The sequence below is a fragment of the Dermacentor andersoni genome, chromosome 2 (genome assembly GCF_023375885.2).
Source record: "Dermacentor andersoni chromosome 2, qqDerAnde1_hic_scaffold, whole genome shotgun sequence".
In the NCBI taxonomy this organism is placed as follows: Eukaryota; Metazoa; Arthropoda; class Arachnida; order Ixodida; family Ixodidae; genus Dermacentor; species Dermacentor andersoni.
Window position 1 is genome coordinate 231,579,202 of NC_092815.1, and position 23,185 is coordinate 231,602,386.

At 46.1% G+C, this 23,185-nt stretch overlaps 1 pseudogene; it reads left to right on the plus strand.

Moving 5' to 3' along the window:
- Nucleotides 1-1,407: 1,407 nt before the first annotated feature.
- LOC126539814 (uncharacterized) lies at nt 1,408-1,997 on the plus strand (annotated as a pseudogene).
- The last annotated feature ends 21,188 nt before the right edge of the window (nt 1,998-23,185 follow it).

Here is a 23,185-nt window from a genome sequence, read left to right on the forward strand (position 1 = left end):
CCCCATAGTTATCATCGTTGAGTGCTTTGTTTTCCTTTCGTGTCAAAAACTCAGCGCGTTGCGGGCACATATTGATGCGTCTTGTCGCTGCTTATTACTGTAGCACACACAGTGAAGAAATATACGTGCACGCGCTCAGTACCCCGGCCTTTCGAAAGAACAAACGAAGCATGCCGCCAAAAGAAGTTTGTGGATCTCCGCTATCGCCAATGAAGGCTCAGAGTTTGGCGTCGCACAACGTTTAGTAAAGAATATCAGCTCAGTTCCTGCAGTACCAGTGAAATCTGTGCACTGCCCCTGACATCACGCTTCCCGACAATGCGGCCAGCGCGCGCCGCCGTAGCAGACGACGCAGATCGCGACTTCGCCCCTCAAGCGTCTGCGCCTGCTCGAGCTGCTGCCGCCGCAAGACTTCGTTACTGAGGTTTTTAGCGCACGAGAAAAGACGAGAGACAGAGGCAAGACGCGGACACAGCGCTGTGTCCGCATCTTGCCTCTGTCTCTCGTCCCTTTTCGTGCACTAAAAACCTCAGGTATGGAATACCAACACGCCCTAAGCTACGCTCTTTCAAGACTCCATTGCTTGCCGCATCGTGATGCAATACGTTCCGAGTTTTCACCTAAGTGTGAAACAGACTGCACACACTTCCGTTTGCCTTTAAAAAGATCGGTACGCTTGACGATTTTTTTATGGCTGCAATGCGGCGAAAGGGCAGCGTCTGCTTAGCCATGTAAGTGACGCTGAGCAGGTAATTGGAAACGACATCGTATGTGCCGCCGGAAAAATCGTCGGCACATACGATGCGGCACATACATACGGCACATACGAGCTAAAGTCATTTTTGCAGTTTCGCACAAAATGCTTGCTACAAATCCGTGTTGTCTCCGATGGCGACAACGGATTTCCATCGACACTGTGCGGAAATAAACAATATATATCGCCGCATAGCACAAGTACGACATGCGGACACAACTTCTAACTAGTACGTCCCTTACAATACAGAAAACAGGTAGCTTGGCTATTTTTTAACAGTGCTCAAGAGACAGAAGTTGAAAGTGTTGTGTCATCACCTCTTAGATAGAACCTCTAGTGGCACTCTGACGTCACTGAAGTCTGGAATTGTGTATCTTAGATAGAGCGCACGTGCCTGTGTGTGTGTGTCTGTGATGTCACTGATTAGTAGCTCTGTATAGCTATATAAGACGACCACATAAGTGCCTTGTGGTTCTTTTCCGTTGTATTAGAAGTGGCAATAAAGATGTGTTCTGGCAAGTAGGCTACTGCGTACTTGAAGACATAACATTGGCGACGAGTATGGAATTCTCATAGCGTACGATAGCCGGGCCACGGCTGAAGCGCTGGTTGCGGCTCCAGCAAGTTGGCAACAGCAGGCGGACTGCCACAGCATGGCTTCCTTTGGTCACTTCGAGCCGTTCACGGAGGGGGGAGACGAAGACTTGGAATCTTATGTGGAACGCTTTGAACACTACATCCGTGCCACCCAGGTCGGTGACGACCTTAAGGTATCCGCTTATGTGACCTCCATTGGAAACAGGCTTACCGCACGTTGCAGAATTTGTTGGCCTCAATGAAGCCCGAAGCCAAAACATACGACGAACTGGTCAGGGCTCTCAAAGGGCACTATTCACCGAAACCCTTAGTGATAGCGCAAAGATTCCGTTTCAACCGTCGGTCGCAGCAAGAAAACGAACCAGTTGCTACGAGTGCATTAGAACTGAAAGGGTTGGCTGGATCCGTTGAGTTCAGGCGACTCCTGGATGACGCTTTGCGGGATCGGTTCGTGGTAGGACTGAGAAACGAAACAGCACAAGCCGAGCTCCTCAAGAAGAGTGCCCTGACGTTCCAAGCTGCTTATGACCTTGCAAAAAGCGGGGAACTCGCTCGCAGCGAAACAAGAAAGATTCACCCTAAAGACCCCAGCGAGGTGAACCTGGTCCAGCCACCCCAACAAAGAAAACCCGAGGCCACCGCATAGATAAGAAGGGCAGCGAGCAAGAACACGGAGCGGCAAGCCGAATCAACGGACTGTTTCCGTTGCGGATCAACGCATACCGCCGCAGCCTGCCCCTTTTGCTAATATCGATGCCGTGCCTGCAAAAATGTGGGACACCTGGCAAGGGTCTGCAGAACGACGTCACGTTCGGTACACGCCCTTGAAGAGAGCACTGGTTTAGAAGGCTCCGGTGATTCGGACGGTATAAGTGGTGAGGACGATATTTTGCTTAGCCATATGTTTTCATGTAAGGGTAATGACGGTAGCAACATTGTGAAAGTTAGGGTGGCAGTTAGGAGTGTCAAAATGCAAGTTGACACAGGAGCATCTGTGTCTATCGTACCAGAAAAGATGTACCGACAATATTGGTCTGATTTACCTCTAGAAAGTTGTAGTTTACGGCTAAAAACGTACGGAGGTGTCCCGCTGGCAATTACAGGCAAGTTCACGGTGCGCGTAGAGCACAATGGCCAAACAGCGACCTTGCCTTTAATTGTAGTCCAAACACCACAAATGTCTGACACTCTCTTGTTGGGACGTAATTGGCTAGAGGCTTTGAAGCTGGATTGGACGAGCGTGTGTAATATCGGTCTTGATAAATCGGCCGCAGTCATCGAAAAATTTTCGGAAGTGTTTGAGCCGGCACTAGGACTGATAGCTGACACGTCGGTGAACTTAGTGCTAAAAGACAGCAAGCAGTACACCTGTTTTCTGTAAACATCTACCTGTGCCATTTGCACTCAGGGACGCCGTAGCACAGGAATTGCATTTACTAGTGGAATCGGGAGTACTGGTGTCTGTACAGCAAAGCGATTGGGCTACGCCCCTAGTAGTCGTACCCAAGGCTAACAACAAAGTTCGCGTGTGCGGAGACTACAGAGTGGCTGTAAACTGCTGTCTGAGAACCAATTGTTACCCTTTGCCAGCGTTGGAAGATGTTTTTGTCACGCTGCACGGATGCAACTGTTTCACTGTTCTTGACCTTTCTACAGCGTACTAACAATTGCAGCTGCACCCTGATTCGCAACCTTTGGTCACTGTGAACACCCACCTAGGCCTTTTTCGATACTCGTACGCCGTACGAAATAACAAGTGCTCCGTCTATTGTCCAAGCCGTGATGGATGACATGTTAAAGGGTTTAGACAGAGTTTCATGTTATCTTGATGATGTGTTAATCGCAGGAGAAACAATGGAAGAATGCTATAATACGGTCGACGCTCTGCTTACACGGTTCAAGGAACGGGGTGTGAAATTGCGGAAGGAGAAATGCAAGTTTTTTGCGAAGGCTGTGACCTATTTGGGTCACGTGATTGATGACAGAGGAATCCGTCCTTCAGAAGACAAGGTGCGCGCTATCAAAGAAGCACCAATGCCAAAAAACAAGTGCGAGCTACGCGCCTACTTAGGCTTGTTAAACTTCTATGGTAAATTCGTGCCGAACATGTCAGCACAGCTTAAACCATTATATGACTTGCTAGCTGAGAATGTTAAGTCGAAATGCACGATTTCCGCAGCAAAAACCTTCAAAGCATCCAAGGGCTGGCTGCTCAGTGCGTCCGTACTCGCCTACTATGACCCTTCCAAGGAGCTAGGGCTGGTTTGCGACGCGTCTTCGTATGGTTTAGGCGCAGTACTTTTTCACAAGGAAGGATCTGAAGAAAGACCAATCGCTTTTGCGTCTAAGGCTCTCCCTAAAACTGAGCAGGCGTACGCTCATATCGAGCAAGCTTTGGCTGTAGTGTACGGTCTAAAGAAGTTTCACAAGTACCTTTTCGGGCGGAAATTTGGTGTCTACTCCGCCCATCAATCAACCCTTATGGTATCTTCGACTGGTCGCCTGTATGCCCCGAAGCAGAGTCAGGTAGATCGGGCGTTTCCCGAGCTCAAAGGTAGAGGACAAGCGCGCAAGCCGAACGTGCGACTCGCTCTCGGAGGAGGAACTTGCCGATGCGAAACCACGTGACTGCTGCCAACGTCCGATGTTTCGCCTATCCAAAGCTCCCGGCGCTGCCGGAAAAACCGGCGGGACGAGCATTCCTCGAAACGCCAGCATGCAGTGGCCTAGGTTGCCAAGGTTACGGCGGGCCGTCCCCAACAGCAACGACGCGGCGCTGCGATGACGTTTCAATCTCGATGACTGCTCCGACGACAGGGCTCAGAGCGCCTCAGAGCGCTCCAAGATGGAGGAGAGCAATCGAGAGCAACCAAGGCCAAGGCCAAGGCATAAAAAGACGTCCCCACGAGCCTGCCGTCATTCTGGCAGTTGCAGCGGAGAGGCCTGGCACGCTGTCTAAGTCTGCTGAAAACTTTTTGCAGGTTGGTTGTTTTCACTTGCTGACTTATTTAGCAAACACTCATGTTAACGTACTCTGCCGCTGCTGCTGCCACGCTAGTTCTTCGGCATTTTTTATGTTCCAAGTGCTCCTAGCTCTTCTCAGTTACCCTTCTGAGAAGTATTTTCCTCTGTACCAGATAGCCGTGCTCTTAAATTACAATGAGCGATCTCAGCGATACAACCTGTGCGAACTGCATGCAAGATATGTCATCTGATATCCGGCACATCGTATGCTGTGAATGCTTAGGCCTTTTCCATTTGGGCTCTTGCTCCGGAGTCTCAGAGAAAACATTTAAGTCGAAAGGCGACGACTATAAGAGATCGTGGAAATGTACGCAGTGCCGAAAGTCTGAGCCATATGTTTCCCGTCCCAAAGATGCTGAAGATACTTCTGTTGCTGCCCTGCTTCTTGAGATGAACAGAAAGCTTGACGAGCTGCTTCCCTTGAAGATGGTTCACGACTTAGAGGCCTCGGTCAAGCTCATGTCTGACAAGTACGATGCCATTCTTGGTGACGTAACCAGGCATGAAGGCGAGATTAAATGTCTTACCGCTAGGGTTTCAAAGCTCGAAAAAACAGACGGCTGTGGTGCGGAACTGCTGCGCATTGCTTCATCTGTTAATGACATTGAGTACCAGAGCAGAAAGCTGAACCTCGAAGTTCATGGTCTTAAGCACGTTCGGGACGAATGCCTGCTTACAGAAATAAACGCTATCGCATCCAAACTCAAATTAGACATGCTGAATGATCAGTTAGTTTCGGCAATTCACAGGCTGCCAGCTAGAGCGGATAAAATTCCAGCCGTCTTGATACGCTTTGTGAATCAGTCGGTTAGAGATAAGTGGTTAGAGAAAAGGAAAGCGTTTCCGGCTCTTCAATCTGGCCTACATGTGATGGAAAACTTGACAACGCAAAATAGGGCTCTACTTAAGAAGGCTAAGGAATGGGCGAAAGCGAATGAATTCCGCTTTGTCTGGCACCGTGGTGGCAAGATCTTCATTAGGAAGGAAGAAGGAGATAGCGCCCACATGGTAAAGAATGTATCTGATCTAAATAGTCTCAAATGACAAGTTAATCTGCATGCCATCAGTTCACCATGTCAAGCGTAGATTGGGTATCGCCTACACAATTACTCGACTTCATAGGTTCGGAACACTGGCTATCCACTAAATGTTTTCATTTAAACTGCCAGTCTGCGCGAAACAAACATAATGAGTTAGATGTGTTTTTTGGTAGTCTTAATTTCAAATTCGATTTCATTATGTTATCGGAGACATGGTACAACCACAGCTCTCTTGTTTGGCATCTACCGGGTTATCAGTGTTTCAACCAATTTAGGACTACCTCTCGAGGTGGCGGTGTTAGCTTGCTTGTTCGTGACAATATTAATGACGACTACATCGAAGAATTCTCATGTGTCACAGACGACTACGAAGTTCTATCCTTTTTCAGCGGCAGAAGCATTTACTCGGTGTTTTATCGTCCACCTGGAGGCAATATTCCACGTTTCTTTAGTTTTCTCGAAAATTTCTTTGCATATGTCTGTACGTATAAGTATGACGTAATCTGGGGTGGTGACTTTAACATTGATCTCCTAGCTGACACGTGCTTAACTCGGGAATTTCATATCCTGCTTCAGTCGCAAGGTTGCTCAAGCGTTATGTCTGTTCCAACACGAGTAACCTATGCCGCATCAACTTGCCTGGATTTGTTTATCACCAATGTTTCAACGGCTATCATAAAAGCCGGCGTTCTTTCGTATAACCTGAGCGACCATATGCCTGTTTTTTTCTGTCTCAAACGATGCACTGAAAAAAACGGACAGCGTCTTTTCCCCAGCCAAGTGATTACACCAAACCGTCTCGAAACGTTTCGCAGACAGATTCAGTTACTTGACTGGAGCGACGTATATGCCACACAATGTGCACAATCAGCATATGAGGAATTTCTACGTATTTTCATCACGTGTTACCAGGAAAACTTTCCTCTGCGAACTAGACGCAAGCGATCGTCGCACATTCGCAAACCGTGGATCACGGACGACCTCTTTCGCAAAATAAAGTTTAAAAACATGCTCTATAACCAGTTCGTTAAGTCTCGTAATATAACCGATCTACACATATTTAAACGCTACCGCAATAAGCTAACAAATGAGCTTCGGAAAGCCAAGGCCTCTTATGAATATGAATACTTCATGTCTTGTCAAAATGATAGTCGCAAAACTTGGAAAAAACTAAAAGTTCTGTTAAACCGAGCGCCGTCGTCGCCTGCAAATATTGAGATTTTTACAAATGGCACTATCATCCCGGATGAAGTGCTTCCTGATTACTCTAATAATTTCTTTGTTAATGCAGCTGGTTCATGTGTGCACAGAAATGCCACCCGCTATGTTCAGGTCAGATGCCCCGATAGTATATTCTTATATCCTACTACTGAGTCTGAGCAAGTCCATTTATTTTCTGAATTACGTAATAACACGTCGTGTGACATTGACGGCATAGAGATTACACCTGTGAAGCACGTCTTGAACATTATATCGCCTGTTTTAACATACATTTACAACCTCTGCCTGACATCTGGGGTATTTCCTGCCAAAATGCAGACAGCTAAAGTACTTGCACTGTTTAAAAAAGGCAATAAAACTGTGATATCTAATGACAGACCCATTTCAATACTTCCAGTATTTTCAAAAGGACTTGAAAAAATATTTCGGCGTATTTCAGATTTCCTTGAAAAACATAACCTGTTCACTGACTGTCAATATGCTTTTCGAACGGGACGGTCAACCCAGCTCGCGTTACTAACACAAAAGGAACAAATATTGCGAAATTTTGAAAACAAGCTGCTCACGCTCGGGGTTCTTATCGACTTCAGTAAAGCGTTTGACTCTATTAACCATGAACTTTTGTTAAAGAAGCTAGAGTACTACGCTATTCGTGGTATTGCTTTGGATATAGTGAAATCATATTTAAATCAGCGGAATCAACTTGTTGAAATTAATGGCATCTGCTCCCAGTTCAAGGAAGTAACAGTTGGTGTTCCCCAAGGAAGCATATTGGGCCCCCTGCTTTTCAACATATACGTTAATGACCTCGTTCTTGTCGATAGTGAGCCTAAATACATCATCTATGCAGATTACACTACGCTGCTTTTTTTCATCGAACAACGTTGAAAGGCTGGTTTCAACTGCAAACTCTGTTCTTGAAAAAATACACAGATGATCACAGGATAATGGCTTAAAAATTAACACTGACAAAACAAAAGCTATTTTATTTCAACCAAAAAATAAAGGTGTGAGCTTAGAGACTGACATTATAATAGGTTCTTCAAGAATTGAGCTTGTTCAGTCTGCGAAGACGTTAGGTGTCTTTTTTGACAGCCATATGTTATGGACTAATCACATTGACTTCCTTGGAGGCAAACTTGCGCAAGTAGCTGGGGCGCTCTTCAGCATAAGACCGTTGCCACGCAAGGTCAAACTTATTTTGTACAACGCTCTCTTCCTGCGTCACGTACACTACTGCTGCCTCGTGTGGAGTACGACGTCTGTAACAAACATAAACCGGTTATTCTTGCTTCAAAAAAAGGCAATACGTAGTATCTGTAATGCTCGAGTAGACGCTCACACTGCACCTCTATTTAAACAGTTGAATTTCCTCACACTGCATTCTCTCTTGCAGTTGAGGCTGTTACTAGCCTATCGTAAAGAAGCGAAACAAAGCCAGTCATGCATCGCATCGTTAGCACAACTAACTAGAAAGGGAACAGAATACAATACACGGTCACCTGAACAATGGTATGTGCCGCACCCTCGCACTAACTATTCTCTTCAAATGTTGTACCATCGCTTACCACGCCTATTAAACACGCTTAAATGTAATAACATAGATGTCACTTCCTGTCCTGTATCGCATTTATATGAGCATTTCAGTACCATTTGAAGACGATTTAATGGGTTGTTTGTGACTGTTTTCTGAAGTAGACTGTCGTCACACATCTCAATTTGATATTAGCCTCTGTCAAATCATGTCTTATTCTTTCCTACAATGATTACCTTGTTATATTGCTGCTTCTTTTGTACAATACTGTACACTGTGGATTCACGTAGTTTTTATGATTTGTAATGTTTCTTTCTTTTTTTTTTTCATTGCACTTCTGTTTGCTGGCATACTGTCTAAGCCAACTTGTCATTGTTTTTTTTTTTCGCTTATGTATTTGTTTTGTCGGTTCTATATCAGTGCCTGTGCATTCTGCTGCTGCCCTCAGACCGGGTTTAAGGCCCGTCAAGTTGCTGCGAGCAACTTTTTCCTTAAATCCCCCATAAATTGTACGTTTATGGAAATAAAGGCCTCGTTCGTTCAAGAACCAGCCGAACGCAGGGCGCGCACCCTCTTTCAACCAGCCGAAGACAACGCCGCTCGCGAGAGCGCTGCAGAGGGCTCAGAAACGACCAGCCGAAGATAGCATTAGTGGGGCACGGTAAGCCGATTCCTGCTATGTCGGCGGCACGCGTGCAGCGTTGGGCCTTACAGATTGCTGCTTATCACTACAAATGGGTTTATCGCAAATCAAGGAATATCGGCAACGCTGACGCACATTCACGCCTGCCGCTTCAGAACACAGGTGACGTGTACACAGACGACGTGTGTGACGCGTACATAGGTTTTTCTATGCTGGACGAGCTGCCACTCTAGGCGGAAGTCATTAGAGGGGAAACAAGCAAAGACAAGCTGTTATCAAAGGTGTTGTTTTACACGCAGGTCGGCTGGCCTTCGAAAGTGTCTGATAACGCTTTGGCGCCATATTTTGTGCGACGAAGTGAGCGTTCTGTTGACAAAGAATGCGTGACGTGGGGAAATCGAGTGATAGTGCCAATGTATCTTCGCGGTAAAGTGCTATCGGTGTTGCATGAAGGCCATCCTGGAATGGCACTTATGAAAATGCTGTCTAGAGGCAACGTGTGGTGGCCCCGCCTTACGCAAGACGTTGAAAAAACAGTGAAAGAATGTGTCACATGCCAGTTGACCCAAAATGCGGCACCCAAAGTTCCTGTAATGTCATGGGGAGTGTCTAGGCGCCGGTGGGAGCGTGTGCACTTAGGTTTTGCTCATCGTGACCAGCATTGGTTTCTAGTGCTAGTTGACTCATATTCAAAGGGGGTTTAAGTGTTTGTCATGAAGTCAACTAGTAGTGAGAAGACAATAGAGAAGCTGCGCACAGTATTTGCCGCATACGGGTTACCGGAAGAAATGGTAACAGACAATGGTCCGCAGTTTACGTCAGCACTTTTCGAGACATTCATGAGACGGAATGGCATTCGGCCCACTAAATCGCCTCCTTATCACCCAGCATCGAATGGCAGCGCGGAGCGTTGCGTACAGACTTTAAAAAAAATCTTTTTAAGCAGGTGATGGACGGACAAAGAAATGGGCAGATGAAGTCTCTCCAGCACCGGATCGACAAGTTCCTATTCAAATATAGGAACACGCCAACACGGCTCACTGAGGACACACCGGCCCAGCTATTCTTATCGTGGAAATCTGGGACAAGGTTGAGCCTTCTCCATCCGGATATCGAGCAAAGGATGAAAGAAAAATTTAAGCGAACAAATCAGTCGGCAAATCAGCGACGAGGTGCGTGGAGGGACTTCGAGGAAGGAGAAGGCGTCCTTGTACAGGGCCTACGACCCGGGGAAGGGGAGTGGTTAAGCGGCAAGGTAAATAAACGTGTGAGTTCAAGCGCTTATGCGGTCGGGATAGGGAACGAAGAGCGGTGCGTTCATGTTGATAATCTGTGACCGAGAACATTCCAGGACTGCTTCCCGCAATCGGTTCATGCACCATTTCCAAACCGGCCAGCATGTAGCCAAGACATTGTGTCTCGCACGTCTCAAGCTGCACACCCTGTAAACGATGACGGAGCGCGAGAGATGGTTCAGGCGCCGTCTCCAAACACCGAACTGCCAGCATGTAGCCAAGACATTGTCTCTCGCAGGTCTCTAGGTGCACACCCTGTAAACGACGAAGGTGCGCAAAAGACGCCTGACACCGATCAATTAGGTGAGAAGGCAGTAGCTACCGGTAGCGTAGGTAGTAGTAGCGGTGGCGCATCGCCATCTTCCGAACAGGAGCTTCGACGCAGCACCTGGCAAAGACGACCGCCCGAGCGCTTCTAAGAACACTTCGGGGGACGGCGGGGGAAGGGAGTGTTGTGTCATCACCTCTTAGATAGAACCTGTAGTGGCACTCTGACGTCACTGAAGTCTGGAATTGTGTATCTTAGATAGAGCGCACGTGCATGTGTGTGTGTGTGTCTGTGATCTCACTGATTAGTAGCTCTGTATAGCTATATGAGACGGCCACGTAAGTGCCTTGTGGTTCTTTTCCGTTGTATTGCAAGCTGCAATAAACATGCGTTCTGGCAAGTAGGATGCTGCGTACTTGAAGACACAACATAAAGTATTAGTAATCATTTCTGCTTCAGCAATGCCGGCACGACCAAGACGCGGGCGTGTATCGTCCAGTAACTCGATCGATCGGTGCAGTGGTGATGCAGGAATGAACTCCGGTCATGTTCAATGCATCGTGCACATATTCAATTTCTCGGCACGCGTGAACTTCGGCCACTGCTAGCGCATACAACAGAAGTGGTTTCTATTCTTGGGCAGCGCGCACACAAACGAAACACGAGAAAGAAGACTGGACAATCGCTGATCGAACAACTGAAAGTTTTTATATGAATAAAAGGATTATATACCGAGTAATTATGAAATTCGTGTGGGTTACACATAAAAACCGTCATACACTCGGGAGTGATCAATGAACGAGCTCGCTTCGTTTGCCATTTGTTTACTTCGCTCGGCGCACCGCAGTCATCCATGTCTGTCGTCTGCTTTTTGTACCATTTTCTTGTGAATCGGCAGAATTTCATTGGTGGCATCAACCCTTTCGTGTTTACATTGCTGTCGTGACAGTTAAGAACACAATATAATTTCCGGTCATCCGAGGAGGCGCCGTCGCAAACAAGAGACGTTTCGCGCGCAGCGCGAACTGAACGCGGGCGCGACCGTGAAGGAAAGCGGCGGCGGAAACCTACACTCGTTGGAGGTGAAATCGTTCCGCCAGGGGAGAAACCAGCATTGGCGTCCATGATGAAACGTGGCGTACGGACGTCCATATCCCCCAGCCCAGTGCAGGGTAGCAAACCCGAATCTCGCCACTGGGTAATCTCCCTGCCTTTACTCTCTATCTCTCTCTCCACAGCTTCGCTTTGCATTCTCTCGCTTAGCCTTTCGCATCTTTCTTTATTTTTCGAAGAGGGGCATCACGCCTCATCAGAAACAACAACCTTATAAATATATATATATATATATATATATATATATATATATGAACTGTAGACGAGGCTACTAAGCTTAAACGACCCGCCGTGGTTGCTTAGAGGCTATAGTGTTGGGCTGCTGAGCACGAGGTCCCTGGATCGAATCCCGGCCATGGCGGCCGCATTTCGATGGGGGCGAAATGCGAAAACACCGGTGTACTTAGATCTACATGTACGTTAAAGAACTCCAGGTGGTCCAAATTTCCGTAGGTCCCCTCTACGGCGTGCCTCATGATCAGATCGTGCGTTTGGCACGTAAAACCCCACAATCTAATAATATAGTGTAACTTTAAACCTTAAAGGGTTCATTAAAAGCGCAGCGACATCACGCAAAAAAACAAACATAGTAATCGCTCTAAAACTGCAGTAAAGAAAGCGCGATTGCTTAGCGTCTCCGTCGAACAGCCGTGATCCACCAACGCCGTCGCTCTTGCTCGTGAAGAAGCACCGGGAATTAAGTCCGTGCATGGCGAGTTTCTGTACGCTTCAAAGCGCCCGACTACGCAACACTAATTTCAAGATATCGCTCAATGTTGGCAGAAGCGTTAAATCACGATCAAGAACGCAAACATCACTGTACGCGAATAGGCGCTGACGAGAACAGTGCTCACGCGAGCCCCCCTACGCTTCGCAGCCTTGCCGACAGGCGGCGCTGTCGGCGTTTCGCGCATGGCATATAAGGAAATGTTGTAGATGCTGGCATCTGGTGAAGGCGGGGCGATGTAGTTCCCCGTGACGGTCCGTGGTCGGCGATCTGGCAGGGCGTGCATTTTCTTAAGGTAGAACGCGTCTGAGAGACTATTCAACATGTGGCTATGGGGCTCCTCGTCTGCTCGTCTCGCTCTTGCCTCCTGGCTACAACAGTCACTACAGTGAAAGGACGATGGTACAGGTGTGGAGTAAATATCTGACTGCGCGAAACGATTCAAGACATTCCTGTTTGGTTATTGTATTATTTCGCTCTGTAGACAAAAGAATGCGGCTTGCATACTCTACTACTGGTTTTTCAGTGGTGGCATTACGTTGTGGGCGAACCGCGCCTTTGCGTGTCCACTGACATCAGTGTGAAGGATGGTCGGGCGGTGTCATTAAACTAACGTAGCATTCGGCTTGAGGTGAGGACGTACTTTGAATTGTCAAAGGCTGCGTTGGGCGATCAGACCGCACAAAGGGAGTGCCGGAAGTGAGAACGCTGTAAAGATGGGGCGCAATTGTCGCGAAGTCACGTACAAATCGCCGGAATTACCACGCAAAGCCAGAAAAACTGCCAAGCTCTTTCTTGTTGCACGGCAGCAATCTCATCTTGGTCTGCTTGAATTCCGTGTTTGTAGACCACATGACCGAGTACTTTATTCGCCTTTCTTTAATTGAAATGAATATTAGAGGTAGGGTGCCTTTATGGTGGCACCGGCTACTCCTTGTCACATCGCAAAGAAAACAAATTTGCGTAAAAAGAGAGAATAGCGACACAAAATGTGGCACTCGGTACAACACTGGATGAGTAAAATATATACAGTCCAACAGTACATGAGTCGCAAAGTTCTGCGCATTAGTTCAGTCTACGTACGCATATATAAAGTCAGATATTTTGAACAGCCAAAACACACAACACATGTAATGCACTGCAAGTACAGAATAGAATTATACATACTGCGTAAAAGTTGCGATCACCACATAAACCAATTATGAACCACGAACAACGTTTATGTTACTCATTTAGCGTATTCGTATCATCTGATACATAATATTTCCTCAAAATGTTGGTGTCCTCTAAAAACTTTTTCAGAGCGAGAAGCGCTCTTTTTGAAGGCCGGCAGTTGGCCATGGGCCAAATATCTTTTTTAGAGTGAATGGTCTTCTGTCTAATATCAACAAATTTGCTTGCAGTACCGTTCTTTTTGGATCGTATTTCGTGCACTCGAGGAGAAGATGATGCACATCTTCGTCTAGATGGCCACAAGAACACTGCGGACTAGAGACAAGTTTTATCTTGTACAAGAAGTGTTTCGTAAATGCAGTACCAAGACGCAGGCGGTGTACCAATGTTTCAAATTTTCCGTTGTCTCTTAGATTTTCCGGCATTGATAAGCTTATACATGGGTCTATAATGTATAACTCCGAGTTTTTAGTTTGCTGATCAAACCAGGTAGTTTTGCTGAGGCGACAAGAAATCTCTCAGGAGCAGACGGACTTCACTACGCAATAGGGGAAGTTGGTTTTCTCCGCGTTTATTCACCTTAATGGTCTTGCTTCCAAAACTTCATTTTTTTGCATTTGGTTGGAGGCAGGCGTCGGCAAGCCACGCCAGGACTTCGTATGTTAGGACTTAAGCACTAGATGACAAGATAACAATCTCGTTCAGGTAGCAAAGGCATGCCTTCCACTTCGAGCTACGCAGCACCGTCATCATCAATCGTTCAAATGTGGCAGGAGGGAACAAAAAAAAAATGAATTACGTTAAATTTGAACAGGTCGTCAGGTGTAGCGAGCGCAGTTTTTTTCGTTGTCGTGCTCGTGTATTGGGACCTCCCAATATTTTGAACGGAGATCGAGGCTTGAAAAGCGTTGACACGTGTGCTTCTTTATCTTTCTCGTGAGACTGTTTGTTCACCGGCTAACAAAGGTTAAACTCTGTTGCTCAGCGCAGAACGCGCCTGCATGAATCCGAAGTTTCTCAAATGTTATCAATGGTTGTATTCGTTGTCGCCCAACCTTGTGTAATCTGATCGTATGCGCGATGCGAATTGTACGGTACTTTCTGGAATATACGCGGGCACGAGTGATCATTCTGGAACTTTCGATTACTCACGTATAAAATTATGCGTGGCTCCGCTATCGCAAACACCAGAGACCAGCGGAGCTGGGAGAAGCCCAGCAAAAGGTAAACTAAGTGTGCGGTTTGGCACTACTTTACTGGCCTTCACCCTGGTCTCTGGTGTTTGCGATAGCTGAGTAACGCATAATTTTTTTCCACTGCGAGAAAGAGCACCGCCAAAGCGAGCACGCGGGTATTTATCGGCGAACGGTGACGTCACACTACCTGTCTCCCTTCTCCCTCGCTAGGATTCACCCACCCTAGCCGAGTCGCTATACTGCGCGATGCTATTTTTATACTCTGATTTCACTCTGTCTTAGCTCGCTCTCCTCAGCTCGGCGAAGATGCGGACGTCAAGAGAAACGCAGGGAGGTTCTAACAGCTTCACTGTAAAGTGCGACTCGCTTGCCGAGCAGATGAGATTTTCGACGATCACCGACTGCATTAGCCGTTACGCTGTGGGCTTTTGTGGGCAGAGGTTCGCCCTATAAAAGATTAAGTTATTAACAGTTTCGCTGCTGTGTTCTTTCCCCGTCACTACTTCGTGACAGCAATCACCACCTTGCAACGTGTCGTGAGCTTCAATGCGATGAATGGGATAGACACCCTTGCCTGTGATTTTGTTTAGTGACCTATATTCTACTCAAAAGCGTACAGATCCTTTTTTTTAACGAGGACAACGGGAGGAGACCAAGGGCTCACCAAAGGGCGTACGATGTTTCACGCAAGCCTGTCGGTAGCTTCATGCTCGATGACCTTCCACTCGAATGATGAAATACAGAAAGTGCGACAACCAATAACAGGGGATTCGTCCGTCTGAATACAGTGTGGGGCGAGGGACGTCTGTGCCAAATGTCGAGACCAAACAACGAAAGGGGCGCTGCGTCAGTGCAAGGAGTGCGTCTACCTGGGGCTAAAGCAAGACGCCATCTTATGGTAGCACCAAGAATGGCAGAGGACTGCGAAAAAGCCGAAGAGGCCGGGGAAGTCGCAGGAGTAACATCCAAGACCAATGTTGGCATAACGTCAGCAACGCAGTCAAGGATGGTGGTCTCTATATCTCTATAAGTAGCAGTACATGTTCACGGGTTGTGTGCAAGGCCGGCAGAATGACGCGACCACGGCAAAAGTGAATGAGGCAGGAGGCGATGACAATGCCCCCATAAACGCATCGCGCTGAAGGCCTAGTGACGATGTCACCGCGTCGATTATAGAGGAATATGAGACGGTGAGAATTTCTTCCTGGCCTGAAGGGATTACACAGCTGACGACTACAACTATACTGAGGCACGAGCGATGCGAAGCGAGCAATGGCGTTGTGTCCGTAAGGTTAATGGTGTGGACATGACACGAACTGAGCGCAGACGCAGAGGAGAGAAAAACTCAACGAACAATAACTTAGCGTATGTACTTCTGAAGCACGACGAACACAATTGGGTGGCGAATGCCATCGATAAACACACGAGGGGCGCACTGTCCAGCCGGGTGAGCCAAATGTCATTAAACCCACGAAGAACGGAACTGAAATATGGCTTGTGTAGTTTCTGAAGAAGGGTACACAAGTCTTGCCGAATCACAGAAATAGTGCCATAAGCGTGAATGACTGCGTGCATAGGAAGACCTTCAATATTCACAAAGGGTCGCTCAGCGCGAAATTAACCAGCGTCATTCGACCACCACAGACATAGCTGAAGAAATATCCACATGTTCGCTGAAGCTAAAAACTCAATCTCCGGATTCATATTTATTGCCAAAATTTCTAGCATTTTGGCGAAAATGTATTGCTCTTGCCGAGCTAGAAAGCACCAATGAACATATTTTTCAGGGGCATGTGTTATGATCCAGCCATTCACAAGGTGTCTATGGCCAGACAATGAAGTGTTGTGACTGGTTAAATAGCCAATTCTTCAAGCATACGTAAATACTTCAAGTGCTTTTGGTAGCGGAAAAAGCGATTAAAATTGCACAGTTTTAATTTCCTCTATGAAAGCAGCGAAATCCAAAAGCCACAAGTGAAATATAAATTTTATTTGTTTTATTTTACATACTACCAATCCTCTACAGGATCATATCAGGAAAGGCATGTACAAGAATAGTATAGAAGAATAGGTATATAATGTTAATAGCACAACAGCAACGAAACATGTCAAATAATTGAGAACGAATGGTAAAATTTCAAAGCACCTTGAACAAAGTTTAAGTAATACAAAATTTATTCTCAATGCAATGCTGCACTGCTTTCAAAAATAAATCTTAAATTGCGAGTTTCTTAACGGAAGGGTCTAAACTGTTCCACTATCTAGTAGAATGAGGGAAAATATTTCCAGAATATTCAGTGTGAATAGAATATTCTGTTAGCTTTTGGTGATGGTCTTGTTCAGTTTTACTAACTATAGATTTGGATACATATTTTGACGGGTTAATGTTTATCTGGCGGTTGATTATTTGGTGCAAAACTTTCATTCCAGCGAAGTTCACTCGGTATTTGAGTGGCCATGGTACTGCAGTTTTTAAAAGCTGTATTGGGGAATGGGATTGTTTTTTATTTATCATAGATAGCCCTGACCACCTTCCTTTGTGTTCTGTATGGTTTGTTAGTATCTGGTTGAGTATACGGAAACCACAAAATATTGCCGTGTTCTAAACTTACATAGGTAGCGTGGGCTAATAGTTTAATCTGAGGAGGAGCCGAGCGGAGCCGACGTCGCAATACATCAGAGGTTCGCTCTATGTTAAAGCCACATCGAAGGTCATGTGTTATGGTCAATCCCAGATACTTAGTGTTCTACTCACGGTAATATAAAATCATATTCACTCGGTAATGGGACACAGACCTTGTTTTCTTTCTGGTTATTTGAAGGCGTGCGCTTTCATGTGTATTGACATTCATTGGCCAATCAATGCACCACTTGCCTACGGTCTCTGAGGCGCTGTTTAGTATAATGTGGTCTTCTTCTGAATTAATTTTGCCATGCAAAACACAGTCGTCTGCGAATAGTCATACCTTTAGTAAGCAAGTGATTCATGAAAATTAGAAAAAAAAAGATACGGGAGCCACAACACCACCTTTAGGGTATGCCTGAAGTAATATTCGTTGAATTCGAGGGCAGCTTGTTAATTTCAACAAATTGGGTGCCGTCGGTGAGGTAATGATTCTTTCAATTTAATACGGATCCTTCCCCTATGGTTAGCTTATACTTATTAATTAATTTTCTGTGCGATGCACGATCAAATGCCTTGGAAAAGTCGAGAAAAAGATCGATTTCTTTTTGATTATCAGTGGTAAAAGTTAAATCTTGAACCAGTTCCACTGAGTTACGGTTGAAAGATTGCGGCGGAGCGCGCGTAGACAAAGTGACAATATACCTTCTTCTTCTAGGTGGTGTACTATTTACTTGAGTATATAATGCTCGAGTAGCTTGGAAACATTGCAAATGGATGATGATGATAATCATGAGCTTGTTTTATATCCACTCTAGGACGAAGGCCTCTCCTTGTCATCTTCAATTACCCCTGTCCTGCGCCAACCGATTGCAACTAGCGCCCACAAATTTCTTAATTTCATCGCTTCACCTAAGTCTTCTGCCGTCCTCGAGTGCGTTTCCCTTCTCTTGGTATCCATTCTGTAACACAATGGCCCAACGGTTATGTACCCAGCGCATTAAATCACCTGCCAAGCTCCATTTTTTTTTCTCTTGATGTCAGTTAGAATGTCGTCTATACCCGTCCGCTCTCTGATCCAAATCCAAACCAGTCTCTTTCTGTCTCTTAACGTTATGCCTAGCAATCTTCGTTCCATCGCTCTTTGCGTGGTCCTTAACTTGTTCTCAAGCTTCTTTGTCCGTCTCCAAGTCTCTGCCCCATATGTGAGCACTGGTAAAATGCACTGATTGTACACCTTCCTTTTCAATGATAATGGTAAGCATCCAGTCAGGAGCTGACACTGCCTGCCGCATGCGATTCAACCCATTTTTATTCTTCTAAGAATTTCCTTCTCCTGATCAGGGTTCACTGCGAATAATTGACCTAGGTAAACGTACTACTTCACAGACTCTAGAGGCCAACTGGCGATCCTGAACTCTTGTTTCCTTGCCCGGTTATTTGTCGTTATCTTTGTCTTCTGCATAATTATGTTCAGCTCCACTCTTACACTCTCCCTGTTCAAGGTCCTCAGTCATTTGTTGTAACTCGTCCGCAGTGTTGCTGAATAGCACAATGCCATTGGCAAACTGAAGGTTGCTGAGGTATTTGCCGTCGACGCATGCTCCTAAACCTTCCCAGTTTAATAGCTTGAAGACTTCTTCCAAGCACGCAGTGAATAAAATTGGAGACCTTGGGTCTCCCTGTCTGACCCCTTTCTTTATAGGTATCTTCTTGCTTTTCTTGTGTAGAATTAGGGTAGCTGTAGAACCTCTGTAGATGTTTTCCAAGGTATTTACGTAAGCGTTCTGTACTCTTGATTATGTAATGACTCTATGGGGGTCCCAGAGAGCAGTCGCCCCCAAAGCGACCTAGGTGTTTGATATGCGGCGGGTTTCGTGCCCGTCAAGCGTGTCCCCGGTATCGCTCCCGTGGATCCCACAGCTAGCGTCTGCAGCCTGATCCGCTTGATGCGTTAGGGGCTGGTTGTGGGACGATGCTTTTTCCACAATATCGAGTTGTGTTCTGCATCGTCCTCGGACGAGTCAAATACAAAAGCCCCGAATGCGCGGGCGTGAACCTTCGCCTGGTGGTTTTGCCGTCTCGGCTACGTTGCAAGTGTCGGTCCGTATACCAGTGCTGCGGGCTCGAAAGAAACCGTAAGCCGCGATCGAGTCGACACAACCAGTCGACCGAGAATGTTGCGTGCTCCTTGCCGCGTGGCGCTACCCGGACCAGCGGGAAAGGCGCTGTAGCGAGCTCGAACGCCGTCGTCTCGGACTGTGCAAAGTGCTACCCTTTGCGAAAATGAAGCGTGCAATGAATGATATGGGCATGTAATTGGATGGACCAGTTGTTGTACCTGATATATCTGTTGGGATTATTTTTGCGTTTTTTCATTCTTTAGGAAGTGCACCTGTCGAAGAGAAAAGTAAAAATTATGCACAAATACCTTGCAACTATTTCAGCATATCTTTTGATGAAATCATTGGGTATACCATCTTGTCTCTGCGCTTTTTTCGTATCTAAATTTATGAGCAAGTTGAATACGCCTTGTTCTGTTACAGTTGGCTGAACTAAATGGTGTTTCGAACTGGATTCAATACATGGCCCATTGCCATCGTCATGTGTAAATACAGATAAGAAATAATTGTTGGTAGTATTCGCTGTTTGTAAGCTTTCCTCTTCGGATGTCTGGCTTTCTATTTGTTGTTTGCTGTTTAAATGTTTCCAGAGTTTTGCAGGGGACGTTATAATAAAACTACGGAGCGTGTTGGCAAAGTAATTATGTTTACCGTTTTTCATTTGTAGCTTCATACTGTTAGTGGCATTGGTGAGTACTTTAGAAGAGTTGATTGCTGGGCTAGTTGGGGAGAGAGAGAGAGAACAAAAATTTTTATTGGGTGAATGAAGCTTTGGAGAGGCGTCCTCATTCCAGATTGCCTTGAGCTCGGGCCGCGTCCTGGGCCCTCGCAATCAGCCGTTGCTGATCCTCGAGGTCGGAGCTGGCCAAGGCTCTTTCCCAAAGCTCGTTAGTGGGGTAAGGGTTCGAGGATTGAATGGTGCCGCTCTGCAACCCCCTACTATGTGTCTGAGGGACCCGGGCTCTGCGCAGAAGCGGCACTGCGGAGAGAATTGTGTAGGGTCTATGAGTTGGCGAGTACTTCCCTAACTCCAGGGGCATATTTTAATTTTAGGGATATTCTGAGCCTCTTAACATGGCATGACATGAACAATGACATGAACAGTTTGGCATGAACAATGTCCCGATCGTTATACAGTAGTTATGTTTACTTACTGTTTTAGTATTCGTTAGGACATATTGCGTGATGCAATATGAAACAACCGATTTAAACCTCAGCCACAACCTTTAGACATCAATTGTATCGTGACGTGAAAGTTGGGTAAATGAGAGAGTTGGAAAAACAGATGGTCCATGATGCTTGTAAGGTCAACTTTCTTAAAGTCTCGGAGGGTATGCGCGGCTGGGAAGGCAAAGTTTATTCATTAACTAGGGTAGATCCAAGGATCAATTTAACGTCTGCGATGCCTTCTATTGTATCTACCCTTATGAAAATGAATTTGGAGTTTCCTTAGAACTCCTAATGAATTCCTTTGGAGTCGAAAGGGACTCAACAGGAACTCGCGATCTATAGAGTCGTCTGCGTAGATTCTCTGTAAGAAGTCCGGAGAAACCTGTCTATAGAAACAAGTCATTTCACACACAATAGATGTGCAATAGAAGGTGTATTTATGTGATATGTACTGAATTCTATAAAGTAATTTTTATAGAATGCCATTGAAACTTCTAACGCGACCTGTCTATAGAATGACTCTCCATTCTCCCTCTATAACTTTTTATACATGGTGTATTGATATCATATGTACTAAAACACTAAGCAAAACTGCGCGTAGGCAGCCGCGTTATACCTATTTGCTAGAATGCAGTGACTGCAGCATTTGGTGCGCAAACGCATCGAGCGCCGGTGCACATTCTAGGCACACACCATTGTAACGTGACAAATACACGTTGCAGAAACGTGCCGCTTTTTTTTTTTCGAGGAATCTTCGTGGGTCACACAATGCACAGAGAAGGCACGGACGGCATGAGCGCGATCCGCGCACGATAAGCACACCACCACGAAAGCAAGATACGGACTACATAAGCGTTACCTGCACCTCACGGGCAAAATTAAAAAGCATGGCATATTTGTTGTTGGCGAGGGACACAGTAACAAAGCGAACGGAAACATCACACACTGCACACGTGCACCTCCGAGATCGTGTGAACAATTTCTGGGTTACATTTAAACGACAGCAGGAAGTTCCTTCAACGAGAAACGAAGTGATGGCGTAGGTAATGCAGGTAACGGCTGCGCATAACATGAATTAGGGCTTTAAGGACAGTGGCCGAAGTTGAAATCGTTTAAATCACGCCCCAGCCGTAGCTTTCTTAGGGTAACTTGTTCAGATCTTGAAAGCCATGCTTTTGCTGACTGCATGCGTGATAAGCGATTCAAAAGGAAGAATACGGCATGTAATTTATTTCTGCGCTAAACTACAGCATACAATATGAGCATGTAAATGCTTTTTCTTGTCTCACAACATATGCATGTAGTTCGGCCCAAATGGCACAAAACCTGCTGTAGTTAGTATTATTGCAGGAATCACGGAGGCCACAATGGCCGCGCAAGTGTAGGTGGTATTCACGTAGCGTCACGGCAGAACAGCCTGGCGGGTGCATCCGCGGAAAGGGCATGAACTGCGTTGGCCACTATGAAACCTCCCTATTATTACGGAGCCGCTGTTAAAAAATGCTATCTCCACCGTTGAAGCACTGCCGATGTATGTGCTTTTCTGCTTAGAAAAGACTGCAGTAAGCCGCTGATCTCTTGCAAATTTGTAAGCATGTATGACAGCCCCTTATTAACAAGCGTAAGCGTGTACGCGCAGAATTTAGGGACCGTTACGGAAAAGCGCTACGTCGAGAAAGTGGAGCTCTGCGGGGGCGTCGATCCACTTGTGCTAACTTCCAAAGAGGCGTTATTTGATCTGGCGCTCGTACCTAAGGCAGAGATTTCTGATATCAAGGACTACCTTGTGCATGCTACAAGCTTCTTAACTCATGAGCAGCTGAAGGCAAAATAATCCCTGGAGTCCCATAACTATTTTATCAGCGGCTTTGTTCAACAGCCCCAGCTGAGAAGACGACCGCGTCATTGTGCGCACCAAGGTAAGACAATCTATAACGCTCCATGAGCAACATGAGTTTTTGAATTACCGGATCACATTGTGACGCTAACGGGTAATGCTCGCGAATGTGTGTGACAGTGGTGTAATACGTATTCGGAATGTAATTTCGTTGCGCAGCGAAACCTCTTAGCACTTTCTCAAGTTTTTGCGAAAGGTACGACTTTTTTTATCGTTCATGTACCGTTACTGCTTGATGGCACATCAAGAGTTTAGTAGTAACTGTTTGCATAGCGCAGGCTCCAGCAAGAGTCGCCTCCAGAGTTTAGGCAGAAAAAAAAACGATACCAAAATAATAGCGCTTGTACACAAAGTGTCATTTCTCACCATTTTGCACCTTTAGAAATACTGGCAGTGTAGCGGCAACTTACAGCGGTTCACTTTGCTCCGGCACTTTTCTTTTGCGAATTATCGTCACATACCGAAGCGTTTATTACGTTCTAAAAATTATCGCTACCGGCGAGGCCGGGAACTTTGCGTACGTGCGCGCAGTTCTGACGCGATTGTGCAAGCATTAAAATCACTCGCTAATGTTTTTGCTTATTTACATTCATGGTTACACCTACATTAGTTTCACTCACTGTTGATGTAGTAACTCGCCTTGCTTTTCATGCAGTCGGGCAGCCTGTGTTCTTAGCACGCATAGAACCAGCAATCAAATCACTTCCGTTTGCAGGTAAACCACTCCGAGGCAGTTTCCACTCAGCCACTGGAGTCAAGCAGGATGGAATGGTAAAAGCTGCACACT